This window comes from Amblyraja radiata, chromosome 17 (genome assembly GCF_010909765.2).
Source record: "Amblyraja radiata isolate CabotCenter1 chromosome 17, sAmbRad1.1.pri, whole genome shotgun sequence".
Lineage (NCBI taxonomy): Eukaryota > Metazoa > Chordata > Chondrichthyes > Rajiformes > Rajidae > Amblyraja > Amblyraja radiata.
In genome coordinates this window covers 12596428-12616972 of record NC_045972.1, presented here as the reverse complement: position 1 = coordinate 12616972, position 20545 = coordinate 12596428, and the positions used below count along the sequence as shown (strand labels likewise).

At 36.0% G+C, this 20545-nt stretch overlaps 1 long non-coding RNA gene across 7 annotated transcripts in view; it reads left to right on the top strand.

Moving 5' to 3' along the window:
- The first annotated feature begins 1803 nt into the window (after positions 1 to 1803).
- Positions 1804 to 20545, top strand: part of LOC116982496 — a 171291-nt gene continuing 152549 nt past the window's right edge. For 4 of the 7 annotated variants that reach the window (XR_004414471.1, XR_004414470.1, XR_004414469.1 and 1 more), the window contains exon 1: positions 1804 to 2073. This is a non-coding gene — a long non-coding RNA (uncharacterized LOC116982496). The remainder of the gene's footprint in view (positions 2074 to 20545) is intronic. The other 3 variants (XR_004414472.1, XR_004414467.1, XR_004414466.1) reach the window with 3 other exon arrangements.

Here is a 20545-nt window from a genome sequence, read left to right as displayed (position 1 = left end):
AATAAGACCATGAAGAATTGTCGAGTTTGAAATATATTGAGGCTTTTAAAGTGTAAACAAATAAAGACCATGTAGTCCATTTTAAAATGGTTCATGATTAATGTTAGTACATCAAATGAAGCTCCAGATGCAAATGTGAGCGGTTCTAATACATGTCACATTCAGCAGAATATGGGGGGGGGGGGCGGAAATGCTAAAATAATAGGAGGGTAAAGAAAAAAAAAACAATCTCAGAAGGGCAGCTGTCTTACTCCCCAGCTTGGAAAAAGGCTGTTCAATAGGATTACTGTCCTCTCCCATAACCTATCAGTCGGCTGATCAGAAATTCATAATGCAGGCCATCTATTTTTCAGCTCCTGCAAGGTTGCATGATTGAATTTAAATGAGCAAATGCCAGAAGTGGGCTTTGACATTCACTCTACATACTGTCTTTTTCTTCCCCCTGCTTGCCACCATCTCGTAGCATGCAAATAGGAAGCTGCGATGATCACAAGTGATCACAAAATGGAGGATTTCAGCAGAGCGAGGGGAGTGAGGGGAAAATAATATGTAATATAAATGGTTGCTGACGTGCTGTCAGTGGAGAAATTGCTGTTCTGAAGCCATTTGTGTTGAAATTAGTAGAAATAAAATTATCTCCGCACATCTCTGGACTGTCCTCCATTACAGCCAGCCATTTGCAATCTCCCTATTTGATGCTGTTGATAATTATCCGACAGAAGCGTATTGCAAGTGTCTGAAAAAACCAAAAATTATCTTGGAAGTGTAACGATACATAATACAGCGAGAAGCAGCAAATTTAGATCCCACTAGTGCATAAATAGACAAATTCTGCAGGAGTCTGTAATGTCAGTGGTGTCGTTTATGGGTGTACCTTATTAGTTCTAACAGGCTGGTTAGCATGGGGTCACCTCCACGGCTGCTGCACGCCACAGCAGGGTCATGCATCTTCAGGCTAAAACCAGGCAAAAGCAAGCTGAAGATTCTGTCAGATCAGTCCAGCATGCAAATGTTGTCTTTTTTTCTCTCTTTGTGCATGTGTATCTGCGTGTATGGGTGCGTGGACGAGTGTGTCTGTTTTCTTTTCTCTTTCTCCACCAGCCTCCTCCCCCTTGCTCTATATCTGCAGGACCATGTGATCCTGTTCTGGGCACGGGAGATAAAAGAAGTACAACAACATGGAAGGAAATAAAGGGCATCAGTTATCATTATTCCTTACTTCTCCCCCACCCCATCAGACATTTGGATGAGATTTAAAACCTTTTAAGAACTTTGTGTTTTTTTTTCAAAACAAGTTTTCTGTGGCTCGTTTATGTTTTCTTAAATTGACGAGTTTAAAAAAAAAAATGTGACTTGCTTTCAATATGGTTGCCCTCTTTTAAAAAACGGTTGTGTAATTTAATTGGCTCTTCCATAATTCGGTTCAGAATTATGTTTTATCATTTAAGCAGCATTTATTCTCGATAAAATGTGAGGTTGCATTTATTTTCTGGGGCTGGTGTGTTCTGATGTAGCTGCACCCTCTGTCATGAATGTTTTCATCAAATTCAGTTACCCAGAAAAGAGTCAGCAGACATGTGATTAAAATTATGTTTCTCTTATAAAGTGTTCAATCAGTCCAGACTGGACCTTTTCGAATGACAATTTCATCCGAATTTGTGTCCTAGACTATTACTGAGTTATTTTTACACGAAGCAAATCCGAGTTTGAATATATGGAAGACATTTGCACTGCTTTTAATCCCAGGCACATGCCTGCAATGTGGTTCTAGCCCCTAACCACCAACTCCTTAGAGCAACGTCTGGAAAAGTGACTCTTACAAGTTACGAAAGCCTTCAGGTTTTCCTTTGTAAAGCGTTTAACTGTGACCCACCCCTCCTCTCTTCCCTCCCCCTATCCAAGGCTTCATGATGTCTTGCCTGCTGGCTTAACATGTAGTTGTCTTTTTATTTTTTTATATACCAGTCACAACTCAGAGAGAGGAGGGGATAGCAAAACCTTGAAGGATGGAGCTCAAAATTCAAAGCAGCCACAGGGAATTCCAAGGCAAGAGCACAAGGCAAACAAGCTGAGGTAAGGCAGTTCTATCCTTTTCCTCGTTTTATTTATGGCCTCGTAGTGCGAGACTTTAAAAAACTTGTACTTGACTGCCAAAGCAGATGAGCATGGAAATCATGTGAATATGCAAAGCAGGCACACAGGCTGCGTTTGTGACACGTGTATGTGTGTATCCACCTCCCCTCCTCCTTGCCTCAGCGTCTGATCCTCAACAGATTGCTGTTGTTTCTTCTGATCACCAGCCCTGTGTGCAGAGAAGGGCTTCAAGCTCAGAATCATGACATGATTGCAGTGTTTTTTAATGTGTGCTTTTCTAGCTCATTTGCATGTCAAAGCCACGGAGGTGTGAGGGCAGAGATTAGTATGGATATGACATAATGATGTAATGAATTGAATGTGATCGCTTATGCAAGTAAGCAGGCAAGGACTTCTGATTTACTGTACAAGGTTGATTAGTGCCAGGGGCTGTCAGAATGCATTCTTTATTCGGGATGATTTTTTTGAAAAAATGATAGTGCTTTTCAGTTTTATTTGTTTTCACTGCAGCTTCATTTTTTAACCTGATTTTATTTGCATGGAATTTTATGATCATTAAACATGAAGCACAGCTTGACAATCAGACATTTATTGCCTAAATTTATTGAATCCACAGCAGAATTTGTGAACAAAAGATGCCTGGTTAAAAATATGGTGCACAAATATATCTACTTATTATTACTTGTTATTTTTATTTATCAATACAGGGAAATATATAGCTTTACATTTAACAAAGCTGAAGTCAAATCAGGGATGACTTAAACTGAGTTGTGTTTGCATTCAGAGTGCTGATGATGTGACCTATCAGCCAAGTTTTGCAATTGCAAGTTTATTAATACTTCACAGAATTTAATTTAAATGTTGAATCAACTGCTCTTTTATTAGAAATTATTCTACTTTTTAATTTTTAAATCAAATTTTCATTGAAGCACATGGCCTACTATTGAACAATGCTGTAATTCAGAAATATTGAAGGAAAGAAAAAGCACATTAACCTTTGTTTTTCATGGATTTCATCCCAGACATTCATCCGCTTTTATACAAGTCATGTCGAGTAAAATAAAACTTTGCATCTGTAAAGCAGTGAGATGCTGTTTGTTCTCTACCTGGTGTTTTAACTTGTAGAACGCTTGCTTTGCTGCCCCTATAAGCTTGCAATTGCTACAGAGCTCCCACCGAAACCCTAGTCTGTAGTGCCAATAAGAAAGAAAGGCAGAAAAGAGGATTATTACTATTGATCCACCCAAGGGGATCATTAAACATCAGTATCAATCCACAAATCAGCAGTCTGTGGTAGTTGCTTGGGCAGTCATTGGCAATTTGTCCCTATTAGATGGCCTTGCCCGAGGTGTCGATGATGAGAGTGTGTCTTTATCAGAACTTCAGATAGTAATTTTAGAATTTTTTCAAAAAATTCCCGGGTCACATCAGAACATAGAAGAACAATATTTTGGTCTTTGAAAAGTGATATACGCTTAATAAATGTCTTGGAGTTGCCAGATCTTTCGTCCCCATTATTACTTTATGGAAGTAGATTATTCTTTCTGGGGATAGCAGTTTACATTTTATTATCAGTTAACTAGAAATTCATTTTAGATTGAATTAATAAGTTAAGTTAATACATATAAAATAAAATTCACACAATGCAATGTACAAATAAGATAAATGTCACATCCTATAATTTATATGTATTATGGAAAGGGAAATACACCACTGATTGTATCAGTAATTTACTGATCAAAAACTGATATTGATCTTCAGTAATCATAAATCCATAGTGGTTATTTCTTACTTCTCTGTTACTTTCAGGCTTTGATCATTGGCAATTTGGGTGTCTAAAATACAACATGGTGAATTACTTTCTACCATGTATTTTATTCATTTTCTTCAGGGTATCGATTTAATGTTTGGCTCTGTGAAGTTAACGATATAACTGCATGTAAAAAAACACTGTTAAAAGTAGATTTGTATTTTTTTTCCCCCAGATAAAATGCTCTAAAGAAATGCTCTCAATATTAAAGCAATGATAACTGCACCACAATGGTTCAGTATCATACACATTCGATGTAAATTCCCCTTGATCAGTTCTTGTGCTTTTTCTATTATTTACAGATGTGTCTTTGGCTCTCGATATCTCCATTTGCGTTTCTGTATTTATGAAGATTTTTTTTCAGACTAAAAATAATTCAGACTAAACCTTCCATCGCTCACAACCCAATGTCAAAACGTGAAGAAATATCTGTGAAACCGTTAGTATTTATCAAGGCAGAGGTGATTTCATTCTCAATCTCATCATTGTACAGCAATAAATAGCTAAAGTTAGATGTACACCTGAGCCTCATTATTGGGACAAATGATTTGACTTCAGTGAGTTAATTGAAGCCCATTACTGATTAAATAGTTTCTTTCAACCTTAGTACATACATAAGCATTTAGCACAAAATGTTATATAATGAATTTTTATTCTTGGATAATTGTTATGCATTATAATCTACACATTTTATAGTTTTGTTTTCATTGTGAGCCCATATACGATGATGGCCATTTTTATCCACATTTTCCCGTGGAAATACAGCACAGATAATAAAAAAGAAAAAAATATTATAAAGCAGATCAGAATTCTGAATTAACACAAACTAACTGAAATTTAGCAACTTATATCACCAACTTATCTCTTATATCACATCCCTATTTTAATCAGGACCCAAATGGGGAAGCATTAACTTAAATGCAGTATTTTAGAAAGTTTGCATTTAACAAAAGATTTTAGTGGTTTCCTTTTAAGGTTAAACCAAGCATTGACTTGTTATTAACAAAATATTAATAGTCGTCATTACTTTCTTTATAAATTTAATCTATTATTTAAGTTACTGACATTTCCAATAAATTCTAATCAGTACTTTAAATGTTGCAGTTAAAAAAAAATGGCAGTACCATTTTTACTAAATAGCACATATGTGCATAAAACTGAGCAGTATTTGCTCATATTCTCTTTGGCTAAAGTAGATGTTTTAGTTAATGTTTGATTCAAAGTAGACACGTTACATTGATAATTTGCTCAATAATTTAGAAGCTAGATGTTGCTTTATCTTTACGCCTTATTCCTGGGTCTTTACTAAAAATATGATTTCAATGTTATCTATGAGAAAGGGATTGGATATAAGCTGCAACTCCTGTATGAATTGCTAATTATTTGTTCTAATTTTTACTTTGGTAATAAAAACTGAATTGCCACAAATTATTTACTAAAGGTCAATCATGGAAACATTCATTATTATTGTAACTGCAGAATAAACTAAGAACAGGGAATTGAAGATTAATATTACACCATGATATCTAATCAGAAATTGTGATGTTACAACATGGAAAAGAGAAAATGTGGAATTGTTCAAACATAATGAATAGAAATAAAGTTGTAAATGCAGTACAAATGTGAAGGAACTTAAGTACACATTCTACCCTTGTCCTTTGTAACATGCTACATATTTCCAGCAAACCTTTTAATGCTTGCTTATTTACAAAAATAATCAAATGCACTCATTAGCTTTGCATTAATGAAACATACATTTTGGTTGAATATTTCATTTAATTGGATGTTTTAATATAATGCCACCTGAAATCCACCATTCCAGGAGCTTTATTCCATGGATTTACATGTTTAGTATATGTTGAAGAGGGCCTTATCTGTGAACGATTTATGGAGTGTACAGTAATTTTCTGTTAATATGACTGTAAAAAAAGTCACAAGCCTTAGTGTGCACAGTTTTCATGCAGATTTTTATTATATTAATTATAAACTGAAAATTACTGACAAGATCAGAAGTAATTCCATAATGCTGTCAAAGACTTCATTTTCTTGGGTAGATGATGGATGTAGCAGAAGAGGTGACTTCCTGGATCATTAATGTATACTATAGCATTTGAGTTTTATTAAACTCAGTGCATATTATACACTGGTAGTCACTCTCCTTTTCATGACCGCGATTTCTGTATTACCATGAAATAGCGCAGGGTAGGCCTTTTCTTGACTACAAAAATGGTACTACGTAAAAATAACTGAAAGGAAATTAATACTGACTACTAGTCTGGCTCAGCCAACCCCGGCTCAATACCTTCCAGATTTCTCTTCCTACAACATTTTTGGCTTCCTCAGTTACAGTATTATTATTTAACTCTGTTAACCCTGGGTTTTCTCATTGAAAGTTACCATGCATTCATAAGATCCTTCGATGGGTCTGGAAATTTGGATTTAATTATTATTCCATCTTTGAATCTGAGCAGCTAAAATTTTTGCAGAATGAGCTTTTTACAATTCAGATGAATCGGTGCGCTTGGGTAATGCATCACATGCGCTAAATAGTAAGACTGTGTGGATTGCAGATGCAAAAGTAATTTTGTTTATGAAACAATGGCGTTCCGTGCTTTGTACTTCCAAGACAAGAGGGTTCAAGCGAAGAAAAACACATCATTTTGGTTCTGTATTTCAGAGCCAAATAACAAAATATACTCAGAAGAAATTTGATATCTTAGCAGTTTGTTTCTCATACTCTTATTTCTTAAACAAAGAATATTTAATTTTAAACACTTGAGTTTATAATTTGGAATGGCTGCTTTTATGCAGTATTGCCTGTAGATGGCAATGCAGTCTATCGTCTTTGCTTTATCAAACCATTTGATTTTAAGGCTGTACGTATCTCACTATTGTGTAAAATGATAGCTTTTTAGACAAAGGATGGTTTTTATTGGAATCTAATGATATAATTGTAATTTTTTAGTGTTCTTAAAATCTGGTGACTGTAGTGGCATGTTTGCATGATCTTAAATGGGTTTTTTTGGTTGCGATTCTAAAAGAGCAAGAATATAGAGGGATTTTAAATTTGACTCCTGCAAACAAAGGAATCTTTTGACTATTATCCTTGAAAGATTTTGTACTTGCATGCTTAGATGCATATGTATATTGGTCGATAATTTTTAAGTGCAGGGACAGGTTCGTAGAGCAGACTTTCTTAAAAATTAACTCTTCAAAAAGATTTTTCATGCAATTTTTTTTACAGGCTTCAATTAATTGAGCTGCTTTTCAAAATCTATGTCATTTTCGTTACTACTGCCCCTCTATTTTATAGAAGTGGTTTTCAGTGTAATACATAAATGACACTCTACTTTTCAATTTTTTTTAATGAAATTTCATATTTTTCATAGGCTTGACCCACAGTTGAATGCTTTTTATGTCTGGTGCTTTATGCAAGTGTTTTTGTTAAAATTGAGCTTGGATGTACAGTCCTTGAAGCTTCATATTTCTCACATGGAAATGAAACAAAGGAAAGCTCGGTTAATTTTGTGTGTTCCGGTAATTAAAGAATGAACTCTTTCCTTTCAAAATAAGCTCTCGTTTTTCCTTAGTTGTAAAACAAAATGTTGATTACTTTTGAATTAAGCAAGCTTTATATTTTTAGATCGCATTGTCTCCTTGACGCCTATTGATGTCAGTTCAATTTTTGACATTTTCTCATTTGGTAAGATTTCAAAATTGCCATCATCCTGCCAACGTGTCGAAAAAATTGTATGAAAAATCTAATGGGTGTCTGCTCTGATCGCCTTCACCCGTGGCAGAAAAGACAAAACTGATGAAATGTGAAATGTATTCAGAGTGGTTTGAGACAACAGTGTGTCAATAACCCCTTTCGTCTTGTTATGCTCAATGCAGCATACACGCTTGTCGTGACACGTAGGTTTGTAGAATTTAGATTAACATTTTTCACATTCACCTAATGTACTGATTTATTCCTAAATAAACGCACTAAAATATGTAATATCAGATAAGAAAATGAATAATTGTTTCACGTTTGAGGCTCCTGTTAATTTTGTTTTGGTTCACGTATCATTTCAAACAGTGCCTGTGCAGCATGGGTGCTGTAAGATGCAGTCAAAAAAAGGATTTTACTTTTCCATTCGTTAGAACATGATTTATTTCTTACGGTTCTCGTTTTAATGTTCTGGTCTCCACATTGAAGTAAGAAATTCTAGATAGTCCTACAGTTAGTTTTCTGTGGCAATTCTTAATATGAATAGAAATTGGCCTGTTCAACAACAAATTATTTCTATAGCATGCCTTGCTTTCGGTCTGAGGTAAAATGCATGCTCCTGTTATCAATTTTATATTGTTTTATTTCTACTGCTTACCAAACTTGGCTGCTGTAATCACCTTTTGTGTTAAATGCCAATCTGATACACTTCATTGCTGCTTGATGCAAGTTTCTTTTAAATGTAACATAACCATTACCTTGAATCTTAATAAATATACAGATGGACTCTTGTTTTGAATAAAAAATACATAAAATAATAGTTTATTTAATTTGCACTAGAGAAGGAACTTACAAAATGGAGGGATTGACATTTGTGTCTTGCAGGATATAAATGCATGCAACACAAATATATCCTTTTGGTGTATTTGCATTTTTTGCTTCTATTAATAAGTGTGGTATTAACTGTAATTAAATGGCAAAAAACAGAAAAAATCCTTTGATGAAAATTTAACAAAAAGGTTAAGAAAAAGCCATCTAAAGGTGGTCTTTATCTGTCAGCTCCAGATTCACTTGAGATTTAATATTGCATACAAATTTATATTTTGAATGATATTTAAAAAAAAATCTAATAAAGAGCGACAGAGTATAAAAAAATTAAATACAATCGATGACTGCTGAAATATCTCTTTTGAAATCTTTAATATTTATCATGTAATATGGGCCATATTTATGAAATTATTACTTTGTTGCATTTTTATTTTTTAAGGTTATCAATTTTATTTCATCAGACATTTATTAGCTCAATTTGATTTTAAATAAATGTAAAATGGGCTGTTGATAGAAAGATGTATTTTCTAATTCTAGTGTAAATATATGTTTTATTTCAGTGGGTGAAGCTGCAAGAATTTCTTAGTCGATGCAGCAGATTGCATTGTATTCAAAAGCTCATGTTTTGTTGCACACGTTTGAATTAGCAGGGAAATTCTGCAGCTTGCATGCGACAGTCTCATTCATTCCATTTATTTTTTTTCCTCATGAATTCAGTGAATGGTCTGCGAAGAGAAAATGACAGCTGATAAAGCATTTGTCTTTATTTGTCAACCAGTGAATCAAATATGAGAATTTGGAGGAAGAATTCCATCACGGGAATCGTAAGGGAATGACCATAAAGAGGGGCGCAGTGCTGAGACCAAAGATGCATCTAGTGCCTTCTAACATATACCTTATTCATTTTTTTTCTTTGAACTCAGTCAGGGGTATAATTGGAATTCAGACATCAAAGAATTCCACCACTTATTCTATCTCTTTCATTGTGTATTTCAGTCGTTTTCATAATTCTATATTAATCTTATATTTGTTCGATTTTCCCCTTAATTTTTTGCCAATTCATTTTGTTTAGTAATTGAAATACAGTCTATGAATTATTTTTCCAGCATTAAACAAAACTGGTGGAATGTATGCTTGTGTTGTCTGTCTGTCTGTTTCTGTGAATTGTTTGCTTAAAGCACGTTGTTACAGACTTTGTGTGTTGCAAATGATAGTATTTTTCTAAGAAGATTAGTAATAATGAGACCGACTAATTAGAGTTTTTAACAGAGGTATAATAATAGTTGAATTCTGAATTTCGTACAAATAATGTTATCATTTTCTGTAAAGACTGAATAACTATTTAGTCTTGTGAAACAAAGCATGTTTGTAACAGATTAAAGAAATATTGAATCATCATTTTATTACACATAGGATCACTGGAACAATATAGTTTTGCTTGTGCGTATGACAGTTTCATTCTATCATATGATGAATAACATGAAGCTTTATTTTATCTATTATATACGACTTCCTCAGTGAAAACGGTATTCGTATAGTTCACAGTGACGCTACCAATAAAATGCAAATGCACTGCATCCTAAGCTATGGTACTGTGAACTGGATATGAATCTATGCAATGACACAAGTGGTATCTGTCCTTTTCATTTGAAGTAATGCCCTATTATGAAGTAAGATATTTACAACATTGATATGTGGCTGGCCAAAAAAAGAATTAGATATGGTATCTGATATGAAAATGCAAGTAATAAACAAATGCACAGTTCCAAATTTATTAAAGCTAATCTGACAAAACTCATTCCTTGGATAGGCCTAGATTACAGCAGACTTGCAAGGAGAATAAAATATTTGTGTCACTTGAGGCTATTTGGGGGGCATATAGCAACGAGTTACTTTTATCGTTCTTACAGTGAGTAGAATTTGAACTTAATATTCCATGAAATAAGGCAACACCATCAAGCTATTGTAATCACTTCAGGTTAATAGAAGAAGTAAAATTGTCTTTCTCGCACACATTAGAGCAAGACAGCATTATTAAAGTTTTGTGGACAGGCAGTTAAAATATATCCTCTGTGGCTGACGCAAGTCTTTTCAGTTTAGATGACAGCTTTTCAAATCTTAATAGGCTGCTCATTTCTGGTCTGAGAGTTTTCAGCACTTCTTTCAAATGTGGGCTGTAACATGAGGTAAAAACTGACATAACGAAGTGTCATGTATTGCAGAAACCTTTATTCAGTAAGTGCCCCGTGATAAATTGGTGTCAATAAGCAAACAATTAGAAATAGTTTGTGCCACCCTCAGGGCTGTTTTCATGATTTGATTTCTAAACCTTTTCTCCTACTCTCGTTGGTCATTATGCAATATAAAATTGTATGAAGAAGCAATGAATTAACACAAAATATATTTTATATATTTATTTATGCAGATATGTGCTTAGGAGGTTCATGGCAAAACAGTATTCCCTTCAAAGGAACAAGTTTGTACCATTTTCTTTTCACATACGGCTCCATGTTACACAGTGAGATGCAGATTAACACTATCTCTGATGTTTGCTCGGGGCTACTAATGCTGTAGAGTAACCTTGTTGTAGAGGTGTATTCTGAGATTCCTAAAAACAACCGTTATGCTTTCAAATATAAAACAATAGATTAAGGTTAAGAGTTAAAATTATATACATTTCAGAAATCAGATTATACGTGACAATTGATTTGATAATTGAAGTAGGGTTTAAATTCTGCGCACAGGATGTACCGCAGAGGTACGTTTTGATATCAGCTTTTTCGTTGTGCTGTTTATCCACTGTGGCACTTAGCAATATGCAGTTATGCATTACACTGTTAGCAAAGTTTCCATTCTGATATGTAGCTATTAAAGGGTTTGTACAGCTTCACTTTCCTCATAAGCTTACAATGAATATCTTCCCAGAATATCATGTACGCTTCTATTAGGATGGATGCAGATTGTGTGTTGTGCAGGTTACAGGTCAGAGGCATTAAATCCCAGGCAATTTTCTACTCAAAAATGCAGTAAACCACAGCTTAAACATGTAAAAGAAGCAACATCAGTAGAGAATAAATATATTTTTCATCACAGTACCGCCACATTTCTGTCTGATTTCATATAGCATCGGTGCGAGCCTAAAAAAGGAAGGATGGTTGTTGGTTACAAATATTTATCAAATATAATTCCCACAGGATTACATTCCACATTTTTTTCTTGTTCTTCATGTGCTAAACTGTAATGTTTTGCATTTGAACTTCATTAAACGATATATCACAACATTAATATTTTGATAGTAAAGCTCCTTATGCTGCAGGCCTTGGGACAATGTATTTACTTATTTTTACATCTTGCACAGCAGTGTTATTTCATTACTTCATTCTGATCTGAATGCAGAATTCAAAACCAGGTCATAATCAAATATATCAGATATGTCCATAGGAAAGCAAAAATGATTTTGTTTTCTGAAATTATTCAGGCAAAGGATGATTCGACGTTCAATAAGGAACATTTAATAGTAGAAAAGGAAAATATTGGTATTGGAATGTAACCTGAACCTTCAGCGTATTTTACAAATGATGTGAGACTGACATTTGAGCAGCCAGAAATATGTTTAATTCTGGGGATTGAGGCCTGCTTGTGGGGGTTTGGGTTCTCATTATTACCATTGTGATGCTTTAATGGCAAGAGACTACACTCGTTACAAAAAAGCAATCTCGTCTTATTTGCTGTGACCAATAATTTCAAAACAGTGGAGAATAAAATGTTAAAATTAATAAACACGATCATTTTTATTTTCATTACATTGAACAGTAAAATCCGGTTAAATTAGATTTTTTTTCCTTTTGGAGGTGAATTTGTGGAAAAGAATAACCACTGATTCCTGGATCACTCTCAAAATGTAAACTTAATATACTGTTTCCTACTGAATATTTCAGTAAAAAGCTAAAACTACCTCAAAAGACAGCCACAGGATGCATGATATTTAGTGTGGTTATGATTAATACAATAAATTCAAACACTAAAATATGTAATTTGGTCGAGAGCTTGTGTTTCTAATAACACAGTCGCAATGTTCAACTGTTCCATTAAGTAAAACTGACTGAAAAGCTTTCTGCTATTCTGGGACTGATGGAAATTTCAACATTCATTGCAGCAGACAAAAAAATAACTTTAAGATAAGAGTGACCACAATTGAAATAAAGCTTTAAAAATTCTGGAAGCAGAAAAGTTGGCATATTCCATGAGTCGACATTTAGTTACTATTGTGCCAGCACCAAGGTATTTTTGTTGCAGAAATGCTGTATGTATCAGGGTAACTTAAAAATGCTTGCACATATTTACACTATGCCTTTCAACCTGCTTATGGTTTCATTCATAATGCATCATTTTAGGATCAGTAAATCATCTCTTTAGCTATAAACAGTTTCAAAAAAGAATAAATCCTGATTTTTTCCAATGTTCTTGCAATAATGTCAATCACTAACACATGGAATGATTTATTTAATAGATTGATTATTTCATTTCTGGCCTTTCTAGGGCTCAAAAAGCACTTGAAAGAATAAATTTAATGTGGCCTTGTGCACCGGGAGCTGAGGAGGTGACAGAAACATGAAATAATTTATACGTCTCACACTCCTCTATCTGTCTTATATCTGCCTTGTGGTCATCCATAGAGCAGCATTAAATTCTTTAAGCAAGTATCCATTTGCTCTTTGGTGTACGGTTTAAATTAGTAAAATGTAAATTGATGGTTTACCATGCAATGTCTTATCATAATTTATTTATGAGATGTGTCGTGTACATGGCGAGAGAACAAGCGAATGCAGAATCCCACATAGCTGCATGGACAATAGCATGTAAGACCATGTTATTTTATTCGCATCCCAGTGTATAATAGCACATCTGAGCTTCATTGCTGAAAGAAATGAAAAGGTGCTAAAACATGGAAGCTTCTGTGGTTTTTTTTTAATCACAAGTCTTGCATATTATCAGGGAAGTACTGTAATCGTTTCTTAATGATATCTTTTATTGTCGATGCAGCACGCACTCAAGCAATTTTGAGTCGACAGGACAACTGTGTTTGAATCTAAAAACAGGAGCAGCAGTGGTCCACATGGCCTTTGAGCCGCTCCATCACTGTACGATCATTGCTGAACCTGTGGCTCAAGCCCGTTTTTCTGCTGAATATCCTTGTCCTCGCAATACCACAGTGTCCAAAAAATCTATCTGTCTCGCCCTTGAATATACCCAGTGACTGAGCATCCGCTGGTTTTGAGCTGGAGAATTCAAAAAGATTTATCACTCTCATCATAAAGAAATTTCTCCTCATCTCGTACCTAAATGACTGACCCCTTATCCAGAGACCATACCTCCTAGTTCCAAACTCTCCAGCTAGAAGATATCGTCTCTCCGTATCTATCCTGTTAATAACGAACCTTTGGAATTGAACATCATTAGTGGCCTCTCGATTCTGCCATGACATGTCATTAACTTGATTTTCCACTGTATTGAGAAACATTCGGGACAGTCTCTTGTTAAATCAGAGAATTGCACATTTGCAGAGTGCAGATTTTAATATCTGGGAACCTAATGACCTGGTCTAACAGCATACGTCAATGCTAAACCACAAAGTAGCTACATCTGTTTTGGCTTTGTTCAAGATACTGAGGGAGGGGGAGCAACCCATGGTCAAGGGCCAAACTGCATGTCATATTTCATTACCTTCATTAGCTATTACAGAAGGGTCTATTATGAGGAAGATAGCAACCTCTGTTAAAAAAATAATTTCAACCTAGAAATCACAAAGTCAAGCACAAAATAGTTTTGTTAATGGAAATACTATTTTTGAAAACACTTTTGCACTGTACAGTGACATTACATTGATTTGGATGCACAGTTTTAAAAGTGAGAAGGGCTGAAGAAGAAAAAAACCTAGTGTTATATCCTATGATTTGTAACGATAAAATAACACCCTGGACACCCTCACATTTATTTTTCCATTAATATATGTAGTAACACAACCTCTCTAATTTAAATAATAATCCACTATCCAAATAAGTAATTAACCTTTGATTTGTGGAGGTAGGAAAAGCCTGCAACAGAATTTGTAATCAATTGTTAGATTTACAAATTGCATCTTACACATCACTTTGATTTACATGGTAATTTTGGCAAAAAAAAAGGGCCTCATTATAGACGGGGGTTGGGGGGGGGACATTAAAAAAGAAAATCAAAACAGGAAAGCGTCGCATTTCAGGTAAGCGTTTTCGAGCGGGTTTCGACATTGGACACATCTTATGCACCTGTGATTGCTATGGCGCTTTCCCCAGCCCCCCCCCCCCCCCCCCTACGCCCCCCCCCCCCACTTTCCCATTCCTCTTATCTGATTGCCTCCCCCTCTCTTTTTGACATATGAAGTTTTTATAACTATCCTGCCAAAATTCATCACGGGCACAATGTTGGATGTTACTCCAATAATTTACAGCCGTGGTCTGCACAAAGCGGTCGCGGGAAGGTCCATTTACTAAGTTGCTTCTCGTTGTGATTCCAGAAGAAGACAATGCATCAATCAAGAGCTGTAAGACCCCCGAAAACCTATCAGATTTACTGCATAATAAAATTATATTGCAACAAAACTACCTGTAACTTATTCTATAACTTGCACTACAAACGCACGTTGAATACCACATTGGTGTGATTCTATTCCCTGTGTTAAATGATTCAAATTGGAAAACTGAAAGCGTTTTTAAAATCAGTTGAACGAGGCATGGGGTACATGAACTATGCATTTCAATTTAGCCGGGAAGCTGCTTTTGACGGAATCTTTTACCAGCTTGGCATGTGAGGGTTAAGCAGTGATTTTCTCCCAAGGATCAAAATTCCTGTTGTTTTGTAGATGAGACGTTTATGATTATCAAAGTATGGGGATGGGTGTCACGAGAAAAAAGGGGGGGAAAATATTTTCAGTGTTGATTGCTTTTTTGAGCTTAGGCACCTTAAGGACTGGAAAGGATCTGGGGAATATAATAAGACAGGGACATCAGCAGCACAAGGGGCATGACCTTTATTTGCAATCATAGCTGAGATTTACAGTTTATTACTGATAGCTTTCATAAAGAGCCATTCAGTTCTGAGGTGAGCGGTTTGTCATCTGGAAATGCAATTAACTTCGTCCTTATCCCAATCCCTGGTCTAGATGTGAACAGCGCTCCAATAACATCACATTTTCCCTAATTTCATTTTATTCTCACGGACCTATCCTTTGAGCATTAGTGGTGTTGCATATTATTATCCATCTACGGTATCCTAAAAGGCACTTGTGAATATTTTTAAAATTGATTACATGATTGTTCAGGGTCATTGTGGCATGCACTTTGCCTCTCTGTGATTAAAAAAAAAAAGGTGAATCATGCTTAGAGTAAATGCTGGGTGTGTTAATTAAAAAATGCCTGGACGGGCTTTTCCACATAAAAAAAACAAAAATATAGGGATTTGGTTTTTATACAATATAGAGTAAGTTGGCTCTATATCCCCTGAATATATAAAGCAATATCAGTTTTATGAAGCTCTTTTGGCAGGTAAATTAATTTGTAATAATTTAAACAAGGTCCAATCAGCCAATATTCTTGTATTAAAAAAAACCTCCATTGTTTTTTGAGTAGGACAATGAAATCTTGCCTAATTTTGTTTCACACTGTTCTGAAGCATAATTGTTAATAATAATCTAGTAATCAATTTATTATGTTTCAATCAAAATCATTTGGCTGCAGAATTTGACAATTCTTACATCAGTATATGTTTGTCAATGTAAATCTGTTTTACATTTTCTAATTAACTACAATAATCACTCCTCACATTTGCCTTTTATGTTTAATAGGTTTGCCTAAATTCTCATATCTTTTCCAATTAAACCTTGAATTTCTTTGCTAATGCAATCCCATAGTAGTCTGAAATGCAAGATCATAAAATGTGATTATGATTTGCTAATGTTTGGGGAAATTGATGGGAGAATACGTTAATAATTTTAATCCTTCCCTGATATTTCTGTTGATTTTTTTTTGGTAGAAAGCACAATGATATTGAGATATATGATCACCCTTCTGCCTGATGTAATGATTGAGTAGCGTTGTTTCAAGATGATGGTAAATATGAAAATTATCTCAAACATTATCCATATGCCAATCTTTTGAAGCATTGTTCAGATCAACTAAATGTTATACCAATTATCAGTAGAATAACCTAAATATAGTATATTCGTGACATATGTATGGAATGACACTACATGCCCTGACAGCCTTGGGTGTGCCTGTACCCATGATTACCATCACAGACATTATATTGGCCCTCCTGAGAGTGAACTCACACAAAACAAATGGCCTGGGTGGAGTCCCCAGATTTAACCTCTCCCTACACCATTCTGAGGTTCCCACCTTCTTAAGTAGATCCCCTACTGCCTGGTGGCTGTGATATCCACCATCATGAAGTGCTTTGACAGGCTGGTCATGGCACACATCAACTCCAGCCCCCCAGGCAGCCTTGATCAGCTGCGATTCACATATACCATGACAGACACAATTTCCCTGTTACTACACTCATCCCTGGAACATCAGGATAACAAATATGCATACATCAGATGCACATTTACTGACTATAGATCCACATTCAACACCATAATTCCATCTAAACTCATCTCCAAATACGTTAGCCTAGGTTTCAGCAGCTCCCTATGCTACTGGTTGCACGGTGGCGCAGTGGTAGAGCTACTGTTTTACAGCACCAGAGACCTGGGTTCGATCCTGACTATGGGTGCTTGTCTGTACGGAGTTTGTATGTTCTCTCCATGACCTGTGTGGGTTTTCTCCGAGAGCTTCGGTTTTCTCCCAAACGCCAAAGATGTACAGGTTTGTAGGTTTGGTGTAAAACGTTACAAAAAAATGTTCCTCATGTAAATGTGCGGGGATTGCTTGTCCATGCTGTATCTCTAAACTACACTAAACTAAACTAAACTGGATCATTGACTTCCTGATCTATGAACCGTAATCAGTAAGGATAGGCAACAAACAACCTATCCAATAATTCTCAACACCTGTGCCCCAGGAAGCTGTGTTCTTCTCTTACTCCTTATATGACTAAGAGCTCAATTCTGCTCCAACTCCCTTTTCAAGTTTGCAGATGACACCACTGATGTTGATCGGTTCTCAAAGAATGATGAGGTGGAGTACAGGAAGGAGATAGAGATCTTAGTAGTATTGAGCCAAGCAAACAGCCTATCCCTCAATCTCAGGGAAATGAAGGCGATTGACCTCATGAAGCAGGGTGGAGTACATGACCAAGTCTGCAACAATAGTACTGAAGTAGAGATGGCCGAGAGCTTGAAGATCCGAGGTGTAAATATCACTAAGGATTTGTCCTGATCCAACCACATAGATGCGAGAGGCAAGAAAACACACCAACACCTCTGCTTTCTCAGAAGATTAATGAAAATCTGTACGTCTCCAAAGACTCTTACCAATGTCTACAGATGCACTATAGACAGCACCCTGTGATTGTGCATGCCAACTGCTCTGCCCCAGATTGCAAGAATTTGCAGAATTATGAATGTAGCCTAGTTCATCACACAAACCAACCTAACCACTCCCATCAACTTCATTTACAATTCACACTATCTCAGTGAAGCAACCAACATAAACAAGAACTACTCACTCTCTACTCATTCTCTCTTTTCCCTTTCCCATCAGGCAGAAGATACAAAAGCACACACACTAGATTCAAGAATAGCTTCTTTCCTGCTGTTATCAGACTCTTGAATGAATCTCTCGCATGCCTAGTATGACTTTCTGATCTTACGATCCTCCGCGTTGAGCCACAGCACTTTTTTATCTGCACTTTTTCTGTAGCTCAATATTTTCCACTCTGTTTACTTTCTCTTTTGCACTACCTCCAGTTTAAATTCCATTTGGAATATTTTGGAGGACCAAGAAACCAAGAACCACTACCTGATGTATTCATGTACAACATGATTTCCTAGATCACATGCAAAACAAAGTTTTACACTGTGCCATGGTATGTGGCAATAATGAACCAATACTAATACATATCATTCTGTAGACGATACTTTTTACGGTTATTTCTTGTTAAACTTTGCAATCACCATGCATAGCTCGTGTTAACTATTTTTCATGGAAGTGCTAATATGTGTTGAAGATGCCATCTTCAAAGATGTGTGGCAAAGATGAACAGGTTAGTGTGTTGTATTAGAAAATAAATGCTCCTCTTAAATGGCTTCCTCCCATTTTCTGAAATTGTATACTTTGCATATTACTTTCTCATACAACCTAAATGATATTTGTTCAGGTGTATGAATAGGAAGGTAAAGACAAAATGCAGGAGTAACTCAGCGGGACAGGCAGCATCTCTGGAGCGAAGCAATGGTTGACGTTTCGGGTCAAGACCAGAGTCGGAAGACCCTTCTTCAAACTCTGACGTCCGAAGAAGGGCCTCGACCTGAAACGTCACCCATTCCTTCTCTCCAGAGATGCTGCCTGTCCCGCTGAGTTACTCCAGCATTTTGTTTCTACCTTCATTAAGAAAGGTTTACTGGGATCAGGGCCAAACGTGAATAAATGGGACTAGCTTGATGTGACATCAATGTGGATGAGTTGTGCCAAGGGTCTTGTTTCTATGCTGTATGATTCCAAATTGCCGCCCGAGCTACAATACAATCACCTCTGCATACAAACAAACTAATGTTTAGATTAATTTTTAGATTATATTGATAGTCTACTTTCTATTCAATTTTTGGTGAAACTACTCTTATGGTTGTCATTGCCATCAGCTGCTTATTGATAGAGTTATTGCTTTCTCCAATGGTGCTGTGATTAACTATTCAGGAAGAATTCTAGGCTCCTCCTGAAATTATGGTGTTGCTACATTGATCTCAAGGATAGTCCTCTGTCCCCTCACCTATCCCCTCATCTGTCCCCTTCCCCAACCAGTTGATTATCTTGTCACCAATGTTGCCAGTTTCTATTAAATTTTGCACTATCTTCCCATTTGGTTTCTATCGTTTCTACTTTAGGAGCTAGTGAAACTAATAATTCCAAGTTCTAGAGAAAGTTTAGATTGCAATATCAGTCAAATATGTTCAAGTTTACTGGTAAATTCAAAGTCTCTTATCTGCTGTGAAAGTCCCAGTTCCTTGTTGTAAGCGAGTGGTAAATTTAAATAACGCACATTTAGAAATCTAGTAACTCTCTCATCAAGCCTCTGTTTCTTTTCGCAAATGTGGTCACGATTAATCCCTTTCAGTGAGTGGGGTATTCCGTGATGAGTCTTCATAATTATGAACAGGGAAGCACAAGTTAAGTGATACCAGGTCAGTCCTGCTGACACATCAGCTGATCATAAGTGATAGGAGGAGAATTAGGCCATTCGGCTCATCAACTCTACTTTGCCACTGTTTCTATCATGGGTGAACTATCTCTCCCTCCTAACCCCATTCTCCTGCCTTCTCCCCATAACCCCTGATACTCGTACTAATCAAGGATCTATCTATCTCTGCCTTAAAAATATCCATTGACTTTGTCTCCACAGCTTTCTGTGGCAATACATTCCACAGATTCACCACCCTCTGACTGGAAATTCCTCCTCATCTCTTTCCTAAAGGAACTTTCTTTAATTCTGAGGCTATGACATCTAGTCCTAGACTCTCGCACTAGTGGTAACATTCTCTCCATATCCACTCTATTTCACTATTCAATATGTTTCAATGAGGTCCCTCCTCATTCTTCTAAACTCCAGAGAGCACAGGCCCAGTGCCATCAAAAGCTCATCATGAATGATATGTTGTGGATGTAAGGAGCAACTCGCCAGCTTTTCCCTCTGCAGATGATGTAGATAACGTTGGCAGTGACAACAACTGTAATATAACAAAAGAAAAAACAAGCGTCAGAAAAGAATTCACAAGAAGAAATTTGCCTTTGGTCACAAGTTCTAAAACTAAAACTGCAAGAGTTATGGTCACTGGTTATCCATTTGGCTCCAGGGTTGACTGAGGATGAGGATGTGTACAGTGTGTGGCTGATACCTGAACATGCCTT